The sequence below is a fragment of the Vulpes vulpes genome, chromosome 15, assembly GCF_048418805.1.
Source record: "Vulpes vulpes isolate BD-2025 chromosome 15, VulVul3, whole genome shotgun sequence".
NCBI lineage: Eukaryota > Metazoa > Chordata > Mammalia > Carnivora > Canidae > Vulpes > Vulpes vulpes.
The window spans coordinates 73,183,712-73,201,442 of NC_132794.1; the positions used below are offsets into that span (position 1 = coordinate 73,183,712).

General features: G+C 50.0%; 1 long non-coding RNA gene across 1 annotated transcript; it reads left to right on the forward strand.

The window, feature by feature from the left end:
* The first annotated feature begins 203 nt into the window (after positions 1-203).
* On the forward strand, positions 204-13,197 carry LOC140595665 (uncharacterized). The gene is made up of 2 exons (XR_011997449.1): positions 204-285; positions 10,428-13,197. It is a non-coding gene; the product is annotated as an uncharacterized lncRNA (long non-coding RNA).
* The last annotated feature ends 4,534 nt before the right edge of the window (positions 13,198-17,731 follow it).

The following is a 17,731-nucleotide window of genomic DNA, read 5'->3' on the forward strand; positions in this document are numbered from 1 at the left end:
GAGGGTACGGGTGTGTGCAAGAGATTACATTGTTTAATTCCCCTCAAAGGCAAGGTGGTTTCCCAAACAAGAAATGGTTATGTGAAGCCTAGGGGTGGGGGTGGGAGGGCCGACAGGGAGCCTGGTGTCAGGGTTTCACTCTTACAACATTTAACCTAATTTGCCAAGGATGCTGACTCAGAGTTTGTAGGCAGGGCCTAGGCACCCATTTTAGCTCAGCCCCGCGAATGAGACAAGAAAAGGCCAGGCCTCAGGAGCTCCAGTCTTGCTGGGGAGGAAAATCAGGTAAGAACAAAGCAGCCGGGGAAGCGTGATGGGCTAAAGCAGAAGGCAGTGGCTTCATAAGCACAGACACCTCATCCGGGAAGCCTCTGTCTTCCCCTTGGCAACCGATTGCTTCTTCTTCCCTCTGCACCCCACAGCCCTTAGCCAGCACAGAACTAGGTTTATGCCTTCGCACAGTAAATTATACATTTGTCTCTCTCATTAGACCTGGGGTCGGTACCCTATAGCTCAGGTGGTTCTCGTAAGTGAGGTTTATTAGGACAGGGCTGCACCCATTCATTTGCACATGGTCGCCGGCTCCTTTGGTGCCAGAAGGGCAGAGCTGGGTTCTTGGAACGGAAATGGTCTGCAAAGCCGAGAATATTTACTGTCCGGCCCTTTGCAGGTAAAGGCCCTTTGTCCTAATTAGACAACAGGCGGATGGAGGGCAGGGACCGGCTCTTCCTGGTATTTCAACCCTTAGGCACAGCGCTTTGCACACTAATGCTTAATTAAAAGAAGAGGTGTCCAAGCAGGAGAGAGTGAAGAGCATCCAGGGAAACGGTTCAATTACTTAAGAGCAGGAGCCGTTTTCAAGGACTTTAAAAGCCTTCATTTACATACACAGAGTTGATAAGCTAATTGCACAACAATCTTGTCCTAAATTAAAGCAGCCCCTCAGGTCTCGTTAGATAACACCTTGTTAACCTAGTTCAAGGAAACCCGCTGTTTCTCGACAATAATAAAAGTTCAATTTCCATAACCCAGCCTCTGTCTCTCCCCACCACACCGATCTCTCTTTAGTCTGAATTAGACGTCAGATAGACAGGTCCCCTGAAGCGGAGACAACCGTGCAAACAACCTGGTGTAGCGTTTCTGGAACGGTAGAGGCTGGCAAGGGCAGCACCATTTTGTGCATTATGCAGTCTAGACCCGGTGTTTGGGGACCGCAAGTGTCCCCAGGGCCGAAGGAAGTGATCACGACATGGGAAGTTTAAACGTAGCCTCCAAAATTAACATTCCTCGCAACAGAGCAAAACCAACACGAAAGAATGTTTAATTAAAAGTCTCCTAAACAAATGACACTGTGCCATCTCCGACTCAGCTCCTAGAGTTATTTTATAAATCATACTAAACGAGGACCCGAGTGCATTTTAAGATGTTTGGCATGATGTAGGGGTGGGACCTCCAGATGGGTGCAGAGGAGGACGCACGTTTTGTGGGATCCAAAAGTCATAGAGTTTTAGGGGGTGCCTTTAAGAATATGGGTACAGGGCAGGACCTTCTGCAAACATTACACAAATGTTTTGCAAACGTTGCGTTGCGGGGTGGATCAGTAGACCAGGTGGACATTTTGTTAGGGTATTTCCAGAGTTTTGCAATGACCTAGGCAGGTGGGAGGCCCTCAAGTTTCAGTTCCATGGGCCTGAAAGTGAACATTCCCCTGAGTGACTGGGTTGTTAGATCAATGGAGAAAAAAAAAAAAAAAAGGCTTGGGAAGCACTGTCAGAGCAGGATTGGACAGTTGTTAAGGTTCTGACAAGTCCTGCAGTTCAGAATATTACTGGATCCAGAGTTTTTAAAACTTGTTTTTGCCACGGAGACCCTCTCTGGACAAATGTTTTCAAGCAACTGAGAAGCTTGAAAAGCTCCCCTTCTCTCCTCATCCCTCCCCAATCCCATTTCCTTTTATGAAGTAGCCAAATGGGGCAAGGACTCCAACCCTTCTGCTGACTCAGGGCTGAGTTGGGACTCTCCCCAACCTGGGACTGTAGACACAGCAGGTCAGAAAGGTGCTTTTCCAGCAGGGGCTGGTTGAGAGACGAGGTCAGGGTCAGACCTACTCATAAGGGGTTTCTTATGTAATAAAATCCTTTCCTTAAAAAAAAAAAAAAAAGTTCTGCAGCTCACACTTTCTCTTCCTCAGAATTTTGAAAGAATGGGGCATTTTGACTCAATTGAGGGCAAAGGGGGTTGACATACGGATTCCCAAGTCTCACTTTCTATTAGCATCGTCTTGTTTTTTGTTTTTTCTTTGAGTTCAGTGCAAGACTGGTGACATAATTTCAGGTCCCTGTACAAAATGAAAATGCTGGGGGCCCCTGTTTAGAAATTATGTCAAGAGAGTGACAGCTGAGCATTAAACCATGTGATGTGGGCAGAGCATTAAACCCCATCTGAGTTGGATCCTCAGACACTGTCCATGAGGCTGGTCCTGGTCTGGTGTGTATTTGTGTTTACTCATTTACTCATTTCAAAGTTCAAAGTTCTGCGGACGTGTAAAGTCTGTATGGAAGGCCCAGCAGTTTAGGAGAGGACCGTGATCTTCACATAATGGGCCACATCTGGGCCCCGCGAGGAGGAGCCCCGTGGGGTGGATCTGTATGAAGCTTTCTTCGTGTCACCTGGCATCTTCAGTGATTCATCATCAAGGCTGTTTTGTTCACCTTCTCACTGTAATTAGCTGGTGCCTCCCCAGCAAAAACACTACTCTAACCTGGGTGTTTCCACAACAGTGTTGTTACCACGGGGCCAGGTGGATGGGGTCGGGATACAACAACTCTCTCTTTCCCTGGCTTGTAATAATTAACTCTTCTACCAGGGGACTCAGTCTAATTGTCTTTCCTGTAAGCAGTTGGTGATTATGAGTGTAGCAATGGGGTGAGAAAGTGGGAACCCAAGGGGGGAACAGCTTCCCCTGTTCTGAGGACCTGCATTTCCAGCAGCCGCGGGAGTGTGGGGTGTGTGGGGGGAGGTAACAGCAGCAGGATGAGGTCCAGTCCTTTCACTGCCTTGTGACTTGGGATTTCAAGTGTGTGTGTGTGTGTGTGTGTGTGTGTGTGCGTGTGTGTGGTCTCAGCAGATAAGGCAAAGCAGGTGCTTTTGATAAGGGGTTTCTGGGCTCCTGTGCCCCACTGCGGATTAAGGAAGGGTTAGCGGTGCACCCTAAGCCGCTCTGAGCTGAGGCCCCCAGAAACCCCTTTAGCAAGTTCATGTTCACTGGGCTCCTCCCTCCCATGCTTTCCACCTGGGATGCCTGTTTCAGTAGCAGGTGCAGCACCCACTCCTGCCCCCAGACCGACTCTCCCCCAGGTCTGCAGAGCGGCCCCATCTTCTCTTGCTGGAGAGGAGGGTGTTGTCCGAAAGCCATGGGAGCCGTGTCTGGAACCCAAGAGAGCAGTGGTGGTGCGCACGTGCCCTATTTTCTTGCCTTCAGGCCAGTGAGGGATGGTGTCCTCTCCTGACCCTTGAAGACCGCAGTGGTTTCATTGAGCAAGTTTCCTCCTTTTTCACTTTTTAATCTTTTTGGTTCATGACAGTGAGCCTCTGCGTCACTATCCCTTGTTGCTGAGGGGAGAGCGGGGGTTGGGGGGCGCTCTGTGCTCTGTGGGGGTACCCGAGGCCAGCCCAGGAGCCAGGACAGCCTCAGGGGACTCAGGCCAAATGCATGACCACGACTAAGAGCCTCTTCCTTAAGAGATGCATACTCAGTATTTGTCCAGATATTAGGCCACGCGGATTGGGGAAATACAGTTCTTGCTCCTTAACCGCCCTCATAGATTGCCCCCATGTCAGTGTGTCCTTGTGTTTCTCTTCTGTCCCCAGAGCAAACCAGTTTGCGACGCCCTTTGTTGAGCTAGCCATTTCATTGAGGGCATGTTAATCAGGGGGTTGAGAGCGAGCGTGTCAACACGTTCAATCTACCTATTTGTTTCCTTTTTCTTCCCCCCCCCTTTTTTTTTAAAAAAAAGATTATTTATTTATTCATGAGACACAGAGCGAGAGAGACAGAGACACAGGCAGAGGGAGAAGCAGGCTCCCCGTGGGGAGCCCTATGCAGGACTCCATCCCAGGACCCTGGGATCACGCCCTGGGCTGAAGGGAGATGCTCAACCTCTGAGCCGCCAGGTGCCCCTAAATATTTGTTTCTAATTGCAGCAGAGGAACCCTAAAGAAGTAATAACTTTCTGGGGAGTGGGGATGAAGTAGGTTACTACCCCTTCTCTTTGAAGGTCAGCTCTCACTTTTTCCTGATAGCCTGCCAGTGGCTCCGCCTCGGAAGGCCCAGCCTCCTCTGCCCATTTCTTTAGGCTCACAAGTGGCTTGCTCGCTCCCTCTCTGACCTACCATGCAACCTCGGGCAAGTCCCTCCCTTTCCTGGGGCTTCCTCTGCCCGAACTGTGTGCAGAGGGCAAAAGACCATCTCTGTGATGGGGAGCGTTGTCTTCACAGCCATCTCACGGCCTGGAGTCGAGCCTGCGGGAGCAGAAAGCCTTGGAGTATCTATGGGGTCAGCCTGGGAAACTCTCAGGGGCCACGCTCTTTGAAACGTAGGGCATTTCTCTACTTCGAGGTAAAACTTCCAAGCTGACACCAGTCTGAGGGTAGGTTTTCTAGGCCAGGCTGGTGGACTTCCTCACTGGGAAAGGAAGCCTCTCGCCTCTCCCACAGCCTCATGCTGGCAATGACAGCCCATGTCACAGAGATAGAGATGAGCCCTTACTGTTTACAGGAGGCCTTACAGTGGGTGAGGACAGCACCGAGGGGCCAAGACACAGTAGTAGCCCATTTAATCCTTAGGACAGTCCCTTGTACTACTATTTCCATTTTCCCGGGAGGGCTGTTGAAGCTCAAAGGACTCCGGGAGCTCACCCACGCCCAGACAGCTAGCAAGGGGCAGAGCCACACTTGACTACAGCCCACGCTCTCAGCCACTCGCCTGCATCCTTCCATTCGGCGCCTGTTTAAAGATCCGTTAAAATTGGGGACGCTCCTTCTCTGAGCCATGGCCTGCTTTGATTCTCCTTATCACCGCGAAACCAGACACCAAAGGTCAGAGATGACCAAAATGGTTTAACGCTTTCTCTATCCTTCTGCGATGCAGCGCCAAGTAATCGCTGGGGTTATGCCGTGGCCCAGGGCCTCTGGTGACGACAGGACACGGTCTTCCGAATGGGCAGCACTCAGCATGAGTTCGCCTCCTTCTTGTTTGGGGGGCAGGTGCATGGCCCAGTTACCCACTTCCTGTGCCGGGCCTCTTCCGCACAACCAGGGACCCAGCCAGGCTGGGGAAGGGGGCAGGAGGGCAAGGGAGAAGGCCTTAGTTTTCCTGTGGTTCTTCTCCGGGAGAGTTTGCAGGCCGGGGGTGACATCGGATCACAGCCCTCTTACCTCATTTGGAATGCTGAGGAGCAAGTACGGTCCACTCTGTTCTTTTACAGAAAGGCAAGCATGCATGCTCTTTAGACTTTCCAAGGAATTTGCAAACATCATGTATTCCCTGCCCTCTCCATCTTCCGTCCGGTTACTGCCTGGAACAGCAGGCGGTAGCCCCGGCCGCGGTGCCCTCTACTGCCACATGGTGATGTCGGAGGCGCTCGGGCCCAGGAGGGGCATCCCAGCAATCTGCCCAACTGCTGACCCGGGGGCCGTGTTTTCTGGCTGCAGAACGTGCTCCCGTCCCGAGTGAGCTTGGCTGGCCTGAGCCTTTGCACATGCCCAGCGGGGTCTGTGTGCTCCACTTGGAAGAGGCAGGAGCCGAGGCCTGGGGAGGTGAGGGACGGAAGGCCAGCCAAGTGGAGCTAGCAGCTGCAGCAGGACCAGGTTTCTTGGCCCCGGTTCTGGGATTCTTTCCACTGACCAGCTCTCCCGTGCGGACGGCTCAGGATGGATGAAAGCACCTTGATTTTCGGATTCTCTTCTCTTCTCTGTAGCCTTCTGACTCATGTGCAGAAGAGTTGCCTCTTTCGAGCTTGGGCCTTGCACCTAAGCAAGTTTCCGTCTGAGGCTGCTGCCTCCAGGAGGAACAGAAAGTCCCCATCGGACTTAGGAAAAATGAAATCAGTCCCAGGCCCCGATCTCTCTGAAAAGTTGTTATTGAATTCTGTGCGTGGCCCTGACCTGGATTTAAAGATTTGCAAGAAGACAAATTCCAAACAGATGCCCATTAGGGCCCTGACAGCCGCAGCTTAAAGATAACATTTACATTCTGCCGGGGTCTGTATCTCTCTGTTCCCTGCTCAGCCCCTCTCCCGCCTCCGGTGGGATCAATACCTCGGTTGAGGTTACACGGAGGTGGCCACATTCTTTTAAGCTGTTTGCTCAGCGCTTGGTTTGCTCTGCTAACATGCCAGGCACTTCTTCCAACAGGCCTGTTTGCCCAGTATTAGGGCTGTTTGCCGAAACACCTACCCCAATCCGAGGGGGCTCAGCTCTCCAAACAGTTGGTCCCCACATCTGTCAATCAATAACGCCAATCGGGTTCCTGATATGGACAGCGAGCGTGGCCAAGTCCAATATTTGCCCAAACACCGCCCCCCTCCCCCTGCACCTGACTCTCCCCCAGCTTGACAAGGTGGACATTCGCCAAGCGCACAGGCTGCTGGGAAGAGGCGATGCTGGCAAACAGGGAGCTGATTCCAGGAAAGAAGGGTGCACGAACAAACATGATAGCTCCTTTATGAGAGGTAATTTACTGAAACACACAGTGATTACCTGCTCATCCAGCCCTGGCGTCATTAGACATGGCAGGCTCAGGGCTCTGGTCTCCCCAGCGCTGGCAAAGGAAAGTGGATCCCAACTTGGAGAAGCTTGAGGTCGGATCCTGGGTTTGGCTTGGCATCACCGGTGATCAGAGGGCCATCGGGTCATTATCAAACCCAGGAAATCAGCTCTGAAGAAGGACGAAATGATAACAAGAGAAAACATACCCTAAAAAGAGGGTGATGTTAGTGGCTACAGCCTTTTAATAGTTTCGGACGTGGTAGGGGTGTTGGTTCACAAAATTCTGAATGCACTAAGTGCCACTCAATTGTTCTCTTTCAAATGGTTAATTCTGTGTTATGTGGATATCACCTCAGTTGGAAAAAAAAAAAATGAATCCCAGTGAGCCCAGGACATTTACATTTGAGAGACTCTAATGCCTAACTCAGGCTTTGGCTCAGAGTAAATGCTTAATAAATGTTTATTGAAAGAACAATCTAACATTTGCACAGTCAACAAAGCTCTTTGTTATACATTAGCTCATTTCATCCTCAAAGAGCCCTAGGAGGTGGGCAGGGTAAGTATTCTTGTGTCACAAAGGAGAAACTGAGGCCGAGAGAGGGGAGTGGTTTGCATGATGTCGCACAGCTGGGAGAGGTGGTGCTGGGATTCAAACCCAAAAACCTCTGGCTTCAGAGTCTGTGCTTGTACAGCCTCATTGTTGTGTCAACCTCATGAGTGCCAGGACGGGAGAGAAACAGATTCTTGCAAATATTACATCCCCCTTCTTTTAGGGTATTTATTACCAAAAATATTTAAAAACTGGACCATCCAGCAAAGCCACTCCTTCTCTGTCAAAGTTCCTAGCACAGTGCTTGATAAATATTTGCTGATTCACTCAGCTGCAGAGATCAGCCTCTGGTTGCTGTGGTGACTGTCCAGAGCAAAGCTTGGGCAGATTAGGGTATCAGTGAAGCCAAAGGACTCTAGGCCGCTTAGTATCTAGAAGGAGGAGCTGGGGTCTCTGGGTGGTGACTCCCAGAAGCCTTTGCTGGGTGCAAGGTGCCCTCTCTGTACACCAATGGTACCGTGCGTAGGGGAGCCTGGGTTGTGGTTGGGCCATCTTGCCACTGTCACTTGTTGGCCTAGGTGGCGGTGGGATGGCCTGTCGTTCAAAAATTATGAAGAATTTCAAGACAGTGATGGCTGAGCATGAAACCCAGCACATGTTGCTCTGAGGTCAGGGTTGGAGAGGCTGAGCAGCTCTCTGTGATGTGGGCCTGAGGCATGTGATCCTGAGACCATCACTTGGCCTCCGGTGAGCATTTGTGGGAGGCCGTGTATGGAGTCGGGAAGTGGGGGGGACAGGAGGAGGAGAAGCCCTCTCTTTGCTAGGGTGTCTCCCTTTCTCCTGGGGAGAACTCCAGTGTGCTTCCCTGCTCACTGCAAGATCAGAGCAGCCTCCAGACCCGCCTGGGTTTCTACCCTGGCTCTGCCACCTAGAGTCCTTGTGTTGTGGGATAGGGCACTGAACCCCTTAGAGCTGCTGGCTCCTCAGTTATAAAATGGTGGGGCTACTTTTCTCATCAGGTTATTGAAGGGTTCCATGAGAGGATGCCAGGGTGCTTGGCTAGCCCTGTCGGTAGAGCATACGACTCTTGATCTTGAGGTTGTGAATGTGAGGCCCATGTTGGGTATAGAGATTATTTAAAAAATACAAACTTGAAAAAAAAATAAGAGGATGCCAAAGGGCCTGGCATGATGCTGGATACACAGCAACCCTCTTCCCAGATCCTAGCACCTCTTCTCCTGACTGAGCGGGGCCGAGCTCCTTCTCAGTTGGACTTGAGTTGGCTAACAGGAAAAGATGGATTGAAACCTTAGACCTTTCAGAGTCTAAGTGGAAAGTAGATATGAAGGAGACAGGCCCCAGAGGCAAGGCATAGGGAGTGGTAGGGACTGTGGTAAACCGGTGGTCTCGTGCCCTACCTAACCCCACTGAATCCAAAGACCAAATTGAAACGGAAGGCTGCTGCCAATTCATTAGGCAGTGAGGGAGGGAGTTCTCAAAAGTTTTGAGAACTTTAATACAATAAGTTGAAAATTATAGTGACGCCAAGGGGAAAACAAAACGCTGCAAGGTCTTGCATGGTAAGCTATAAATGGGGCTCCTGGTGCCAAAGCAGCGAGGGCATCACAGTCCCATGCTTCTCACTGTCCGTGCAGGAGAAGCGGATAGCATGTCCTGGGAGCCAGCTCTGAAAGACACCCCTGGGTCGGCTAGGGTATCTTGGCCTGTGTATGCAGGGTGGGCTGATGGGCACAGGCCTCTAGCCCAGGGAATAAGCAGGTGCAGAGGAGTTCAAGAAAACAACCTGTTTGGCTGAAATTTGGTCTGCTTTTATCGCCCCTGTGCGCCGGCAATTATAAACAATGTCAGTGATAAAATTCTCCTCCGTGAAAAATCTTTCCTTGGCTTAAGGCGTAAGCAAGAGGGGCTTCATGACAGTCATAACCAGTCTGCGGGAATAGGCTTCCCATGAGGACAGATTTATGACCTATCCTTCAATACACATTTTGTTGTACAACGATGTTAATTTGGAGAACTTCCAGTTGCAGATTTGGCTCCCCAAAGGCGGACCCACCCATGTGCATTCGTTTTGAGAGTTGTTTTGTCAGGCGGCAGGATTGTTTACTTTCCCTGTGAGTATGGTTTGTGTTCTCACCCCTCCTGTGGTAGCACATTCTTGAGCTTAAGGAAGGAGGTTTGACACGAGCAACCATATAACCAGCGTTATAAAGATGTAACCTGACTTCTGGAATGCAGCCATGCTGAGCAACCACTGGAGTTGAGATTTATTTAAAATTTGAAAGGGAAAAAATAAGTAAATAAATAAATAAAAAAAACAAAATTTGAAAGGACCGGGATCCCTGGGTGGCTCAACGGTTTAGCGCCTGCCTTTGGCCCAGGGCGTGATCCTGGAGTTCTGGGATTGAGTCCCATATCAGGCTCCCTGCATGGAGTCTGCTTCTCCCTCCTTATGTCTCTGCCTCTCTCTCTCTCTCTGTGTCTCTCATGAATAAATAAATAAAATCTTAAAAAAAATAAAATAAAATTTGAAAGGACCAAAGAGTATGAACTGGGAGATGTAACGTTTTTGTTCAGTGCGTGTGTATTTTAGTTCATGCTTGAAATAGTTGACTGAATTTGAATGATGTGTTTTGAATGGAAACTTATTTTCTTATTTTTTAATTGTTTTATTTTTGACATTTAAAAAATATTTTATTTATTTACTTGAGAGAGGGGGAGAGAGAGTGAGAGGGGGAAGTAGACTCCTTGCTGAGTGGAGAGCCTGATGTGGGGCTCGATCCCAGGACTCTGAGATCATGACCTGAGCCAAAGGCAGACACTTAACCAATTGAGCCACCGAGGTGTCCCATATTTTTTTTAATGGTTTTAAAAAGAAGAAAAAAATCCAGAAAATGGTTTTATCAATAAATGGTATCTTTGGCTGACATTTTAATCTTAGTAAAACCCTCTTGTGAGTTACTGGATAATTATTTACATAAATTATTATTATATCAGACTGTAACCAAAGGATCAAAGTTCAAGCTGCTGGGCATGTATAAACACCATTGTATAAATAATTGTGCTTTTTTTTTTTTTTTTTGTCCTGTAGGAACTTGGAGTGACTTGCAGTGTCTTGTTGTATTGTGAAACTGGCAACCGGTTCGTAATTGTTCTGAGACTTTAAAGAACTTCCAAGTGGGGCACCTGTATCAACCTGAAATGACATGGATCCAGTGGAACTCGACAAAGAAACAGGAGAAGAGCGAGAGAGGCAGCAACTGAAACAACGTCTGCATATGTTAAAAATACGTAATGCTTTCAAAATCATGGATAATGACTGAGAAATCTGGAGAGAGGACAACTGGCATATCTAGTGCACCTGTAATATTGCCACGCATTGCATTTCAGGACTTGTACAGAAAATAATTTTGTTGCTTGGAGGAGGCCTGAGTTCATGTGTGTCAGGCCCTCTCCTTATGCCACTGATGTGCTGTCTCTGGTTGGGAGCATGGGCTGGGTGCCCCCGTCCGGGGGTGGGGGTCGTGGTCAGGGGCAGAGGTGTGGCAAAGTCAGTTACCATCACACCCTCTTTCTTAACCAGCTCCCACTCCCTTGGGGAAGGGCCTGTATTTGGGCTCTTTTGTTGTTGGGAGCCAATGCCCACTTGGGCTGCCTCAAGTCCCCCATGTTGGGCTGCTCGGCTCCTGTCCCACAGCCACGTCTCATCCTTTCCTGAGGCATGACGCCAAGCCTAGAGGGAGCCTGGGGCAATGCCACCAGTTTCTGGGGTTGCCCCAGCTGGTAGCAGCCCCTCCATCTACTTTTAAGCAGCCGTGTTTAGAGTGGGGTCATCTAAAACAGAGAGAGAGGTACAAAGTTTCTCCAGCGGCCCCCTGGGAAATTCTTACTAATTCCATCAACACGGCTGTGTGTTAAATGCCTTCTTTAGGGATGGGCCTTGTGCTGGCCACCATGGGGTCACCAGAATCAGATAAGTCCCAGCATCTGCCCTCTGGCGGAGCGGTGTGGGCCTCCTGTGGCTGGAATTCAAGGGAGTGTGGTGGAGGCAGCTCCAAGAGGCAGAGGGGAGTTGTCAGGGTTGTTCAAAGCAGGGTGACAAAATTTACCCTAGAGGTGTCTTGGGATGGCAGGAACCTCTGTGGAATCTGAGCTGCGCTCACAGAGGGCGTCTTCAGAGGCTGGCATGCTGTGACCGTATCCTAGCACCAACTCTCATTGGCTCTAAGACTTCCAGCAAGTTCTCCCTTCTGGCCTCCTGGGATTTGGCTCCCTCCTCTGAGAAACTGGGGTGGGGGCGATAGTCCAGCCTCACAGGCAGATGTCGCTGAAGGCAGTTAGGCCACTGAGAAGCTCTGGGCCCTCCCACGAAGTGCTTAATAGATGGTAGATGGAGCTCCTGTGAAACCCCCCCTCCTTTCTCGGGGTTGTCCACCTAAATCACAGCAGAATCTCAGGTTTAACTTGCACCCACACTCAGGGAAGTCCTGTCAGCAGAGGCTGAGCTCATTTGGCACATGGATTGTGGTGAGTGAACCCAATCCAGACTCGGAAGGCCTAGAAGGAACAGACAAATACTGTGCCCTTGCACAGCCTCCTTCAAATATAAATTGTCTCAGTGGAGCTTTTGAGAGAAGCTGGAGAGCTCTTGTAAAATATAAATTGTCATTTTTGTTGCTAATAATAGTAATGACAATTCCTGGGCTTGCGTCCTGAGATCATCATCTGTCTGCAGGCAACTTTCATCACTCTCCCAAGGACTGGCCCAGTACCCAGAATAATGCTTCCAGCACTCCCTACCCCGGAGCCTCTCTGGGACTGTGCCCATGACCTCCTGACTCATCTCTAGATTCATTACCTTGTACAAGGACGTGCTCAGGTGTACCAGGTCACATTTTTAAAAAAAAGATTTTAAAGATTTATTTATTCATGAGAGACACAGTGAGAGAGGCAGAGACATAGGCAGAGGGAGAAGCAGGCTCCCTGCGGGGAGCTTGATGCGGGACTTGAACCCAGGACCCCAGGATCACAATCTGAGCCAAAGTCAGACACTCAGTGCCTGAGCCACCCAGGCGTCCTACCAGGTCACATATTTTGTCACTGATTGGTCACATATTTGGTGTGTTACTAATTTAATCTCACAGCTACCTTGTGATGAAGATCACTTTATCTTTTTGGGGCCTCAGAGGAGGTCAGTGGCTTGCCCAAGCTTGCTCATGCGGCTTATAAGAATCAGGGGTGGGATTTGAACCCAGTTCTGTCTCAGTCCAGAGCCCGAGCTCTTAAATCCAGCCTCTGCTATTTGACAGAAATAGTCCCTCCTCTGGGAGCTGCAGGCAGAGACGGCCGCCCTGAAACAGGCTCCTAAGAGAGAGAGAGATTTCATCAAAGTCTCGTCCTAACTCGGTGGAATGTCTTACGTTCAGTTACCAGCACGTCGGAATTTGTAGGACGTCTGGTCAGCGCTGCGCCCACGTTGCCTGGAGCACTCTCAAGGTGGCGAGAAGCTGTTGAATTAATAAAATGCATTAAGATGATTGCAGGGGAAACACTTAATCTACAGAGGATAATACACTCTTTGGAGGCATTTTCAAGTACTTTTGAAAACTCCCTTTTCCACACCAATAATTGATAGACTAACCTCAAATTGTTCTTATTTGTTCATTAACATAAGGCCCCCAGGGGCTCGCTGTGCAACACTTTATTAGCCTGGATTGAGTAATATATTTTAAAGTAATAAAACGACATTATTTTTAAATTATTTTTTAATGTGGACTTTCCAGCCATTGACTGCCCTCTCTGATAGGTCTGAATTAGTGAGTTTTAATTGTGTGCAGAGAAGCAATAAAATAATCATTACTAAGATGATGGGTGCTTCTTTTATGGCAGACACTGAGCTGGGCGTTGTCTCATTCAGCCTGATAAAACCCTACATCAGTGGGGGGGCCCCCATGTGCTCCTCCTTCACGGACAGAAATCACTCTCCAAGGAATTCAACTCCTCCCCCAGGGCACCTGGACTAGCGGGTGGGAGTGGCGGAGCCAGGACTCAAGCTCAGGCTTGTCACCTCTTTCTGTAACACTCACCAAACGTGGTCGAGGTGCGAGTGTGGGTGGTACTGAATGAGGCTGAGTCTTCGCCCAGAGGATGGGGCTTAGTAAAAAAGGGAAGGTAAGAAAAAGAAGAGAGAAATCAAGTCACATCAAGTCACAGGCAGGACTCCTTGCTTATTTGCTGGGGATTGGCCACCCAGGTGGGGACACAAAGGTGTGTGTGTGTGGCACGATGGTTAATTTATATGTCAACTTGGCCAGGCTACGGCCAGTGGTCTGGTCAGACATGGGTCTAGATGTTGCTGTGAAAGTATTTATCAGATGTGATGAACATTTAAATCTGTAGACTTTAAGGAAAGCAGATTAGTCTTTATAATGTCGGTGGGCCTCATCCAATCAGGTGAAGGCCGTAAGAGCAAAAGATTGTTTCCGAAAGAAAAAAGAATCCTCCTCAGGACTATCCCATAGGATGCTGCCTGAATTTCCATCCTGCTGCCCTGTGGAGTTTGAACTTAAGACGGCCACAGTAACTCTTAAATAAATTTCCAGCCTGCTAGTGGATCCTACACACTTTGGAGTTGCCAGCAATCTCTTAAAAGTCTCTCTCTCTTTCAGGGCACCCGCGTGGCTCAGTGGTTGAGCATCTGCCTTCGGGTCAGGTCGTGATCCTGGGGTCCCGGGATTGAGTCCTGCATCGGGCTCCCAGTAGGGAGCCTGTTTCTCCCTCTGCCTGTGTCTCTGCCTCTGTCATGAATAAATTTAAAAAAATTAAAAAAAAAATCTCTCTCTCCATAAACACACACACACACACACACACACACACACACACTAACACACAAGCTGTTATTCATATACACTTTATTTCAATGCGCCTTTCTACGTCATGATAAAATTAATTACAGCATCTACATAACTGGGATTTTTACATACTTGATCCCTGGAGAAAGAACCAAAGAAATGAAAGCAAACTCTCAGGGATTTGTTTGAAGATGCCATTTCTGAGCCCATCTGGGCTCCAGGTCCACCTGACGCTGCCTGTGGCTGTCACCCCTGGTTCAGGCCCCGGGCAGTGTGGCTTCGCAGCCTGACCTGACACATACCAGCCAAGTCATCTCCAGACTCGGTCCCAGTGAGGCTTTCTCTCAGGAACAGTACGTGGGTCTGTGGCCCCAAGACTTGAAATCAAAGGGGATTCTAATGATCGAGAAAATTCAGTTCTCCAGAATTGCCAGGGAATTGACTTCTTCTCTGGAGTCCTTACGTCAGGTAGCATTGAGGCCCCTTTTACTCTTATCTTTTTTTTTTTTAAGAGTTATTTATTTTATTTGAGAGAGAATGAGAGAGAGAGAGAGAGAGAGAGAGAGCCAAGGGAAGGGCAGAAGGAGAGGAGAATCTGAAGCAAACTCTCCGCTGATCACGGAGCCTGACATGGGCTCCATCCCACGACCCCGAGATCATGACCTGAGCGGAAACCAAGAGTTAGATCCTTAACCGACTGAGCCACGCAGGTGCCCTTTATTCAGATATCACCTCTGTCAAGAGACTGGCTCATGCTCTCTTGTCCTCCCCTGCCTCCTCCTCGAGAGTGGTGGCAGGGTGATGGAGATCATTCCCATTTTACAGAAAGAGAAACTGAGGTGAAGAAGGGATGCCACTGGTTTGGGATCCCAGGTGCCACCTGGGGCAAGCCTGAGACCGAGCGCCTGGAGGAGACTCGCAGGCGCTGGCCCCCGGGAAGCCCTCACCTGTCCCCGGGGAAGCACAGGCCCCATTTAGCCCGGCCTTGCGAATTAGAGCCAGCCCTGCTGCTCCAAAGAGCAGACCTGCAGACCAGGGGAGCATGTGGACCTGCTTTAAAATCATATATTTTTTTCTTATGGGTCACTCAGATCCTTGGCAGCCCACTTTGTGCTGATGCTCTGTGCCCCCTCTTCCCTTGCCCAGGAAACACTCGTACCCTCAGTCTATTCTTGTTGACTCTGGCATGAAAACACTCTGCCTGGGGAATAAGGTTGTAGCCATTGGCCAGAGAGAGAGAGAGAGAGAGAGAGAGAGATGTTGTTTGACGAAGTGGAAGGAACACATGGTCTGGATACCTGGATTTTAATGCCTCCCCTTTTTAAACTAGCTGTGTGACCTTAGACAAGTCACTTGAGCCCTCTGAGCCTTGGTTTCTGCCTCTGTAAAATAACTGCCATCTAAGAGGCTATCACTGTTTTTTTTTTTTTTAAGATTTTATTTATTTATTCATGAGAGAGAGAGAGAGAGAGAGAGAGAGAGAGAGAGAGGCAGAGACACAGGCAGAGGGAGAAGCAGGCTCCATGCAGGGAGCCTGACGCGGGACTTGATCCCGGGACTCCAGGATCACGCCCTGGACCTAAGGTGGAGCTAAACCGCTGAGCCACTGGGGCTGCCCCTATCAGTGGTTTTTAATGAAATAATAATTGTAGCCATGTTGTAAAGACTGTAAAGCACTGTACCTAAATTAGCTATTTTTTTAAAAATAAGATTTGATTTATTTGAGGGGGAGAGAGAGAGAGTGCATAGGAGTAGGAGGAGGGGTAGAGGGAGAGAGAGAATCTTAAGCAGACCCCATGCCCAGCACTGAACCTGACGTGGGGCTCGATCTCACAAGCCCGAGACCATGCGCTGAACGGGGTCAAGAGTCAAACACTCAACCGACTGAGCCACCCAGGCTCAGTGCCCAGCTACTGTCGTTTTTGATGTGCCCTAATGGATGGGGTAAGGAAGGATCTAGAATTGGGGAATGTAGCCTTCTCTGACCTCATGTTACAGGGAGGTCACAGTCCAGAGAGTTCAAGCAGGCCGCCCCAAGTCGCAGAGGGTGAGGCGGCAGATTAGGGTTGGGCAGTGAGGATGGGTGGGAGCAAGGGGTGATGTCAGCATAAGGCCCAGGGACTGGACCATGATGGGACAGACGAGGGTCCCAGGAGGAGGGTGCTAGGGGCAGCGGGCAGCAAGGTTGGAGGGAGGCCAGGTGGACAGGGGCTCCAGTGCTGGGCTGCAGACTCGGTGCTGTCACTCGAGGCGAATGCCAGCTCTGTTTACCAAAAGCCTACACAGGGTCCGCCAGCGCAAGGACACCCGGATGGCGCAGGTCCCTCCTGGTGTGTGACTTCTGTTTCAGAAACGGGGTGAAACACACACCCGGCCCAGGTGGGCCCAGGCCCACCTTCAGAGGATCACAGACCAGGGGGCTCGGGGGGTGGGGTGGAGGGCAGAGCTTTCCAAGGGAAAACCCAGCACTCTCATTCTCTCGGGTCCAGAAACGTGGGCCGCACTAGTTTTGCCATCATCAAAACTATGCCTGAGTCACTTTTGGGCAGAAGTGAGAGAGCGCAGGGCACGGGGACCGGGGTGCGTACTGAAGCGGGCACCACACCCACACACATCTCTCAAAAGTGAGTTTACCACTAAAAATGATCTGGGGATTCTGGTAACCGGAGTTGTCATTCAAGATAGGCCTTGAGTCATTCCTCTCATGAAGCAGGAAAGAAAAAGTCAGCAACAGAGAGCGGGATTCATACCTAGGTGGATCCCGAGTGCCCTGAGCCTCTTTCCTTCCTTCCAGTGAAATATTCCCCCCTTTGATCTCTCTTACTGCCTTACATTTTACCATTAGAGATTTATTCCTTTGGTTATTCTGTCTCCGAGAGCTCTTCATACAAATGCAACAGTTCCCGGGAGAGGCAACAGGTAAGCCTGGAGCGTGGACTGGGATCCAGCTCAGGTAACTCGGATCCTGGGGATTGGTTTCATCGGGGGGACCTGAGGGATCAAAAGGGGTGAGTCAAGGAGACGGCATAGGGACCGCGATTATCAGCCTCACTTTATAGATGAGGAAACAGACTTAGGCAAGTAAAGACAGCAATTCGTCTGTGGCAGGAGCTGGCCAAACCTCACTTTCTCGCTCCAAATTGTGTGTCTTCCTCAGAGTTGTTCAAAAGCAACCCCATGAAATTTGTTTCAGAGAAAACACGCCTTCGTTCCCTTCCCGTCTGGCCCCCCGGGCAACGCAGGGTGTGCGGCGTGTGCTCCCTTCCTGAGCGGGCCATTGGTGAGCTGGACGCTGGCCATGACTTGTGTGCCCTGGATGATAGGGCCCTGCCGTCAGATGGGACACTTTGTCCCCCGCTCCCTCCTTGCCTGCGCTCTGTCTGCAGTTTTTGTAAGACTTCATTCATTCATTCATTCATGATCATGATCATGAATGAATGACACAGAGAGAGGCAGAGACATAGGCAGAGGGAGAAGCAGGCTCCCTGCGGGGAGCCCGATGCGGGACTCGATCCCAGGATCCCCGAGGTCACACCCAGAGCCA